This window comes from Benincasa hispida, chromosome 3 (genome assembly GCF_027475165.1).
Source record: "Benincasa hispida cultivar pf3 chromosome 3, pf3_genome.v1.1, whole genome shotgun sequence".
Lineage (NCBI taxonomy): Eukaryota > Viridiplantae > Streptophyta > Magnoliopsida > Cucurbitales > Cucurbitaceae > Benincasa > Benincasa hispida.
This window is the reverse complement of record NC_143480.1, coordinates 26287365-26296431: the sequence shown is the minus strand read 5'-3', so window position 1 is coordinate 26296431 and position 9067 is coordinate 26287365.

Sequence of the window (9067 nt, the reverse complement as noted above, 5' to 3'; positions counted from 1 at the left end):
TTCGGCCCACTCCCAACTGATCTCTTCGTCGGGGAGATCCTTCCATTTCACTAAGAACTCTGTCAGTTCTCGTCTGGGTCTTCCAATACGGCGCGTACGTTTATCCAGGATTTGTGCAATTTCTTTCTCAGCAGAACTCTTCATCGTGACCGGTGGGCGCCTTAGCATGTTTCGTTGTTCATTCTCAGGATCAGGATGATAGAGCTTCAGGATACTCACATGGATGACAAAATGAATCTTCATCCATGAGGGTAACTGAACCTTATATGAGGTTCTCCCGACCTTCTCAATTACCTCCACTAGACCTTTATATTTCCTTACTAGCCGTTGGTCTCTCTGGCCTCGAAAACGAAATTGTTCTGGTCGTAGCTTGATCAGGACCTTGTCCCCGGCTTGAAACTCGAGGGCCCTCCGCTTCTTATCAGCCCACTTCTTCATCCTTCTTGATGCTCTTTCTAGGTAGGCGCGAGCTATCCCAGAGGTTTTGCTCCACTCTTTGGTGAAGTTATGTGCCTGAGGACTTTTGCCTGCATAAGGGTGGTTCACCAAGTGTGCTGTCTACCGCACACCACTTCGAAGGGCGTTTTTTCGGTCGCGGAACTCTGCTAGCTATTGAAGCTTAATTGAGCCACATCTAACAACTGGACCCAGTTTTTCTGCCTAGCATCGATAAAGTGACGCAGATATTCCTCGAGCATACTGTTGAAGCGTTCCGTTTGGCCGTCAGTTTGGGGATGATAGCTAGAGGAGATATTCAGTGTTGACCCCAATATTTTGTACAATTCTGTCCAGAATGTTCTAGTGAATCTTCCGTCCCGATCGCTAACAATGCTCGCGGGGACGCCCCATAATTTCACGATGTTTTTGAAGAACAGCTGGGCAGTCATCACGGCTGTGCACATTTTCGGCGTTGGGACGAAAGTGGCATATTTTGAGAACCGGTCGATGATAACAAGGATGGATTCGAACTCTCCCACCTTGGGCATTCGAGACACACGCTCTCCCATGGTCAAGAGGGCACAGGTAGGGGTTCCAGCAGACCCGCTAGTTTCGCCCTTTCGACCTTATCTTGTTGGCAGACAAGGCAAGTCTTGGTAAATTACATGACATCGTCTCGATGGCTTGGCCAATAGTAGCCTTGTTTCAGAAGGGCATAAGTCCTCTGCCAACCATTATGTCTTGCCCACGGTGTGTCGTGACACTCCTTCATCAGCGACCTTCGTAACTCCCCAGATTTGGGGATGTAGAGGCGATTGCCTTTGGTGTAGAGTAGATCGTCTTCTACCCAGAACTGGCATGTCTTCCCGTCTTTGGCCAACTGTAGGATGGCCTACGCCGCTGTGTCGTTTGTCAAGTGAGTTTTGACAGTTTCTCGTACTGTTGCACTCAACGTACTTGCTTGTAGGCGGGCGAACATACACAGGGCCGCATGTTCACTCTTTCGACTAAAAGCATCGGCCGCTTGGTTACTTTTCCCCGGTCTTTGTTCGAATTAGAAGTCGAACTCCGCTAGACACTCCTGCCACCGTGCCTGTTTCGACGACAACTTCGGTTGGTTGAAGAAGTGACAAATGGAGTTGTTGTCGGTCTTGACCACGAACTTGGCCCCCAAGAGATACTGTCTCCAGGCCCTCAAGCAGTGAACTACTGCTAACATCTCTTTCTCGGACGCGGCATACCTCCATTCGACATCATTTAGTTTCCTACTCTCATACGCGATGGGGTGTCCGTCTTGGAGGAGGACACTGCCCAACGCGAAGTCAGAAGCATCAATCTCTACTTCAAATGGCTTGGTCACGTCGGCAATTCCGAGGACCAGCCCCTCAATCATCACTTTTTTCAAGCCCTCAAAGCGGCTTGACATTCCAGAGTCCAGCTCCATTGGCTATCTTTCTTCAACAGTTTGGTTAATGGCCCTGTTCTTCTCGAGAATCCTTCTACGAACCGCCTATAGTAGTTGGCTAGTCCGAGAAAGGATCGTAGTTTGGTCACGGATGATGGTACCCTCCAGTCTCTAATCGCGGCCACCTTGCCCTCTTCCATACCAATCCGACCACACTCAATCACGTGGCCGAGGAAATTTATGCGCTCTTGGGCAAAGAAGCAACTCTCTCTCTTTACATACAACTTATTTTTCCTCAGCTTTTTAAAGACTAGTTGGAGGTGATGTCGATGGTCCTCCAGCGAGGCACTATAGACCACAATGTCATCAAGATACACTACGACGAATTTTTCGAGGTATTCGTGAAACACTTGGTTCATTAAGGTACATAAAGTTGTCGGAGCATTGGTAAGGCTAAAGGGTATCACGAGGAATTCGAAGGCTCCATATCTCGTGACACAGGTCGTCTTAGGTTCGTCTCCTTCATCAATTCAGACCTGATAATATCCAGATCGTAGGTCATGCTTCGAGAAATACTTAGCATCGTGAAGCTGATCAAATAAGTCAGTAATGATAGGAAGGGGATATTTGTTGCGAACTGTGAGCTTATTCAAGGCCCGATAGTCGATGCACAACTGGAGGCTCCCATCCTTCTTCTTCTGGAACAGTACTGGGGCTCCGTAAGGGGCCTTCGCCGATCTGATAAATCTTGCATCTAACAACTCGTCTAACTGTTTCCGGAGTTCGGCCAATTCTGACGGGGCCATCCAATATGCATTCTTGGCAGGCGGCTTTGCCCCTGGTAACAACTCAATCTCATGGTCAATCTCCCTTCGTAGGGGTAAGGACTTGGGCAAGCTTTTCGGCATGACATCCCGATACTCTTCCAAGACAAATAGAACCGTCTTGGGAGATCTCCTCTTCAGTGGACTCAACTGATTCTATCGGGATGGCCATGAACGTGGGTTCGTCGTGGGCCAGGCCTCTCTTCAATTGGAGGGCTGAGATCATTCTCACCCCATTTGGCTGCTTGATACTTGCTTGGACTACGGTGGGTGTAGATCCGGTAATGACTAGACATTTGGCGAGGGGCATTGGTATGACTTTATGTTCAAGTAGGAATTCCATCCCCAATACCACGTCGAAATCATCCATCTTGACAATCACGAAGTCAACGAAGCCCTTCCAGTCTCCTAACTTCACCGGAGTTCTCTTCGCTATCCCCGTAATCGGTAGGGCTACGGAATTCACAGCTTTCATCTTCTCTGCATCTCTTTCCCAAGTCAAGTTCAGGCGGCGAGCTTCCGTTTCAGCCATGAAGTTATGGGTGGCCCCAGAGTCAACCATAATGTTCTTGGGCGATCTTTGGTTGACCCAAGCGTCCACATACATGAATCCTTTCTCTAGTGGCTCCGTCGCCTTTCCCATTTTCTTCTGAAGCGCAGATAAGAATTTTAATGCCCCCCATCTTGGGATTCTCAATTTCTGCAGCTGGCTCGATTACCATCTCCTCCAGTTCAGCCTTGTCTTCGGAGGTAGAGGCTAACTTGGCTTGAAAAGCATTGAACGCGATTCGATTTGGACATTCGCCCACCCTGTGTGGCCCTCTACATATGAAACAAGATAGGGGGTGATTGTAATCTTTATGTTGTTGCGGCAGTCCCCGCCAGTTGTTTCTTGATCTCGGTTGGGATGATTTACGGTCCCCCCCCTGTGTTCTTGTCTCCTCCCCCAGGTCTGGGAGGACTGGAACGGCTGTTTCTGTTTCCCCCATTTGAGGAAGTTGACTGCTTCCTCACATCTTGTGAGTCAGTGCTAAGGTCGTATAGTCGTTCAGCTGCCGCATAGGCAGAGGGGAGATCCTGTACTCTCTGTTCATATAGTTTTGATTTCACCCACGGTTTCAGCCCTTCAACAAAGCAAAAGACCTTGTCTTTTTCAGACATATCTCGTATGTCCAACATGAGTCCTGCAAACTGTTTTATGTAGTCCCTGATGTTACCTGTTTGCTTCAGCTCTTGAAGTTTTCGTCGAGCCAAGATCTCGACATTTTAAGGGAAGAACTACAAGCGAAGTTCTTGTTTCAATCTATCCCAAGTATCAATAATGCATCGTCCTTCCTGTATGTTTATAAATCATGATCTCCACCACAGTTTTGCATCTTCAGCTAGATGCATCGTTGCTAGTGTGACTTTCGACTCTTCAGTCACTGTGTTCATTGCCTTGAAGTATTGCTCAATGTCGAAGATAAAATTTTCCAGGGCTTTCGCTTCTCGCACCCCACAGAAGTGTTTCAGTTCTGGGATTTTTATTCTACTTACTGCCATTGCTCCTCCAGATGGGGCTTGGTTCCCTACCGCTCAGATGGTGAGATTCACCCTAGCACTTACATCCGCTATCTCGGCTCTGACGACGTCAAGGGCTGACCGAAAGTCTTCATACAAATCGGTTACCATCTGAAGTATTGCTTTTTGGGAGCCGCCTAGCTCTTCGACACGCTCCTCTATGTGGGCAACAGAGCCCGATGAGCTATCGCCTCGTTCAAAGCTTCCGAACCGTGCTATTTTGGTCTCGAGGGTCTCTACCCTCATCATCAATTCTCTGACGAGTAATCCGTCTAGGCGGCCTACTACCGCATCAATTCCATCGGCTTTCTCAGCAACTTCTTATAGCCGAGTCTCTAGGAAACAGACATTATCTGGGACCTCTCCCAGGTAGAGCATTTGCTCTTCCATCTCTACTAACCTGTCCACATGGAACTTGTTCAGGTTCTTCGTCGCTGATATGATCACTGGTCTTCCCTCTGTGAGCCGACCTGGCTCTGATACCAACTGTCACAATCACTCTTTTCGAAGCTTCCTTTAGCGATTGTGTGACACTTGTTCCCGCTCACAAACAAGTCAGCCAACTCGAATACGGACTGCCGATGGCACACCAAGTGCCTCTCGCAACCTCCACCCCCGTTTTAGGGAAAACGGTTTTAGAAAACGGGTTTGGAGAAAAGGTTTTCGTAAGAAGTTTTTTTTAGTGTGAATAAAGAAAGAAAGATTGTAGTAGACTAGAAAGCAATAAGCAACAACATCTTTATAGAGTACTACTCCGGGTATGAGGAAGTGATGGTTAGTCTTATCCCCATATAGTGCATTATGAACAAAAAGCCAACTGGCGCCCTTGCATATGCAAAAGGGCGAGTGGTCACTTACAATGAAAATGTAAAGAAAGCAAGCTAACTAAGCTAATACAATACAAGATATGAAAGTATGCTAGAAGGGGGTTGGATCGGGCATGCGGCCATGGGCAACAGGCCCTGGACAAGCATGACCCTGACACACGTCCCTCTCCCACTTACTATAAACACTTTCTTCATTCACTTTGATATTGACCTATGCAAACACCTTTAGAAGGGGAACACAAGCAAGATGGTGTCGTTGGGCCAAGCATAGATCTCATGGTGTGGCTTTTAGGGAGAACATGAAAGGAAAATGACATATCATCTAGATGCATTTACATAACATTTACAATTGCAAGAAGTGACCAAGTTATATCCCAATGCAACAAGTTGTCAATACTAATGAATCTGCAACACGCCTGAAGTGTGATAGACAAATGGGTACCAAAGATAAAGATCCTAAAAAAAGAAGCAATTAACCAATGGCTCAGTTGAGAAAATGAATATTCTCAAAGAAATCCTAAATATGAGCACTTGTAACAATCTTGAAGTACATGAGGATAACAAAGAGATCTCGATAAATTATATGTCATGACAAGAAAAAGATAGAACCATACTTAAATAAGTTGATAACATTTATCCATACAATGTTGCTCACGATTTTATTTATGAAAATGAGTATTATATACTCAGATATATTCAAAAATGTCGTGACATAGAAAGGATTGCCTTATGTGGAAAAAACAATCCAATAGACATAAATTCATTTTTCAAATCATGAGAACTAGTAGTTCAAACGTTAGAGAATGTCAAATATGTGGGATACAAGTGAGTATTTGTAAGAAAAACAAAAAGAATGGGGTCACAAGATATAAAGCGAGACAAGTTCCCAGTAATTATCGCAAAGAACTAGTATTGATTATGAGGAGACATATTATCCTATTGTAGATACAATACCATGAGATATTTAATTTATCTAACTATGCATGAAAAGCTTAACATGCATCTTATGGATGTAGTAATTGTACATTTATATAAATCTCTTATAATATATCCCTGAAGAATTAAAGGTACAAAAATCATGTAAGTAAAATATTAGATAATGATATAAATATCATAGAGATTTTTATAAAACATTCATGATGAATGTAAAGTAATCATCTTATTAAATATTTGATGATATGAGGGTATAAAAATAATTCTATTTGTCTTTATGCTTTTATAAAGATATCACAACATGAGATTTACTGTATATATATATATATATATATATACTGATGATTTGAGCAAGATTTCCTAAAGAGATATCAAAGGTAATAGAGTTTCTTAAGAAAGAAATTGAGATCGTAAGTTTTGCATTAGTTTGCAAATAAAGCATAAAGCAAATGAAATTGTATTAATTTATACATAAAAGATTTTATATGGACCAACTACATTACTATGGTGGTTCATTCACTTAGTGTGAAAAAAAATTATATCATTTGATATCAGAAAAATAATGAAGAACTTTAGATCCTGAAGAACCATAATTTTTAGAAAAAAGTGCACATATATCTTTACTAATTTATACGCTACTTGTCATAGCATAAGTATAATATTCTTCCAAATAAAGGTATTGGAGTAGAGTTAAACATATGTTATGCTTTTATTTGAGAATTAGTTTATATGGATTTATTTTATTCTCATCAATCTAAATGTGATCTAGTTGATTATGAAGATGCAAGTTACTTATCTAATCTATTAGAACTAGATCTTAAATGGGTTACTTAGTACATAGAGAAGATTTTTTATATCATGGTAGCTTATGAAACAGATCATAACAACTACTTTAAATCATGTTAAAATCTTGATGATGTACGAGGCTAGCCAATAGTGTTCTTATATGAAGATGATAAAGCATAAAGTACCGACATTACTATTCAATGAACTTCTTAAAGAGATGACTTGGGAGCCTTATTGACAAAGGTGTTACCTGCAACAACATTTGAGAAGTTAAACACACAACATTTGTATGTGACAACTAAAAGTATCAAATGATGTTTTCATGAGGGGGGGTAAATATGTTGTACTCTTTTTTCCCTGACTATGGTTTTATCCCACTGGGTTTTCCTAGCAAGGTTTTTAATGAGGCAGTTGTTAAAGTTTATGAATGATGTACTCTCTTTCCTTCATTAGGTTTTTATCCCATTGGGTTTTTTCTAGTAAGGTTTTAACGAAGCATATATTCTATATACTATGGACATCTAAGGAGGAGTACTATAAATATGATAATTATGTAGTTGTCCATACATAACCTCTAACTCATCCATAAACCTCTCCAATTAATCCCCATAATTATCTCGTACCCACCATTCTTGTAACCACCATTCTCACAATCCTATAAATAGTGGTTCACTACTATAAAATCTACATTACTCAACACTTGCAATTTTTAATTGACATTTCATTGGAAAAAAAAAGGTCAAGTAAATACCTTTTAGAAAAGAAAATGTCAAATAAAAGGGTTAAAAAAATGGAGATTATCGGAATGTTTCAGATATTTTCATTTGATCCATTACTTGACATGTTTTTCGTGTCAAGTAATATAAGGTCTTACTTGACACGTTTTAATAAACTTTTACTTGACATATTTTTCGTGTCAAATAAAATATAAAAATAATATTTTTTTAATCTTTATTTTTTGTTTCCTTCCCTCCCCCATTTTCATTTCCCTCTACAAATTTGTTTCCCTCCTACCAAAATTATCAAATAAATTATTATTTTAAAGTTCAATGCCCTAGTAAAAAAAATCCCCCCTCCAAAACCCTCTCTTCGCAACAAATATTGATCCTCAATTCCTCTTGTTCAACAACTTCATTCTCATCTTTGAAACCCAATAACATGCCGTCTCTAGCTTCTGTTTTCCTTCTCTGTTCGAGTTTCTTCATCTCCGACCACCAGCTCGATCTCTCTCCCCTTTCCGTCTCCATTCTGCACCGCCACCAACCACCATGCAAATACTGTCCCGCAGGAAATCTCTCTTTGAAAAATAGGCATGGAAATGAGGATCAATTTTACTCTAATTGCACAAATTAAACATACAACCCTAAATTAATTAATTAGGATTTTTTTCAAATATTACCTTTGAAGCTCCCTAAACTCTTCTATCTCCGCTCGAACACAAACCAGATAACCATTAGAGCTGACTTACTATCCTCTGGACTCAGAACCGGGTTGTGGGATCCGATGGATGAAGAACCCGAGAGAGAGGAAGAGATGAAAATAGAAGATGGATTTTTGGGTTGGGTTTGGGTTTTGAATTTTTCTAGAAAAATAATGATTTTTTCCATCCCAAATTTAAAGATCAATTTTGGCAAAATTTCTAAAAGTCTTTTATCCAAATTGAAAGCCCAAATTTATAGAAAAAAGTCATGCAAAATTGCATGAAACTAATTCATAAAAACCCAACACCTCAAAATTCACTATCTAAGTGGGCTTGATGTCTCCACTATAAGCCAACATCTAGCCCACTATCTACTTAGTGGAATTATCCAACAAAAGTTTGGATTTTCCCACTAACTTTAGTCAAAGGACAAAATAGTCATTTTGTCAAAGTCAAACTTTGACCAAAAAGTCAACATTTTGACTTTTTATGATTTTTTTTGTGTTGACTAATTTTGACCTCTCAAGCATGAATTCGCATTCATTTTCTCGAAATTCAAATCACATTTGAATATAAGGTCGGTCAAAGTTTGACTTTTCAAAGTCAAAAGTCAACTATTTGACTTTTTACATCTTTGACCATTTCCATTATTTCCGAGCTTCCGAATATGAATGTATTCATATTCTTGATATTTAAATCATATTTAAATATTAAAGTTGTACCTCTAAACTGAAAAATCGACCACTATATCACATATACTTGTCGGTTTCTCTCTCTTCACCTAATTCTAACAATTCGAATTATTCTATCATACTGTTCTAAGTTTATTCCATATGAGCTAGTAGGGGAACCTAATGGACCTATAGATCATGGG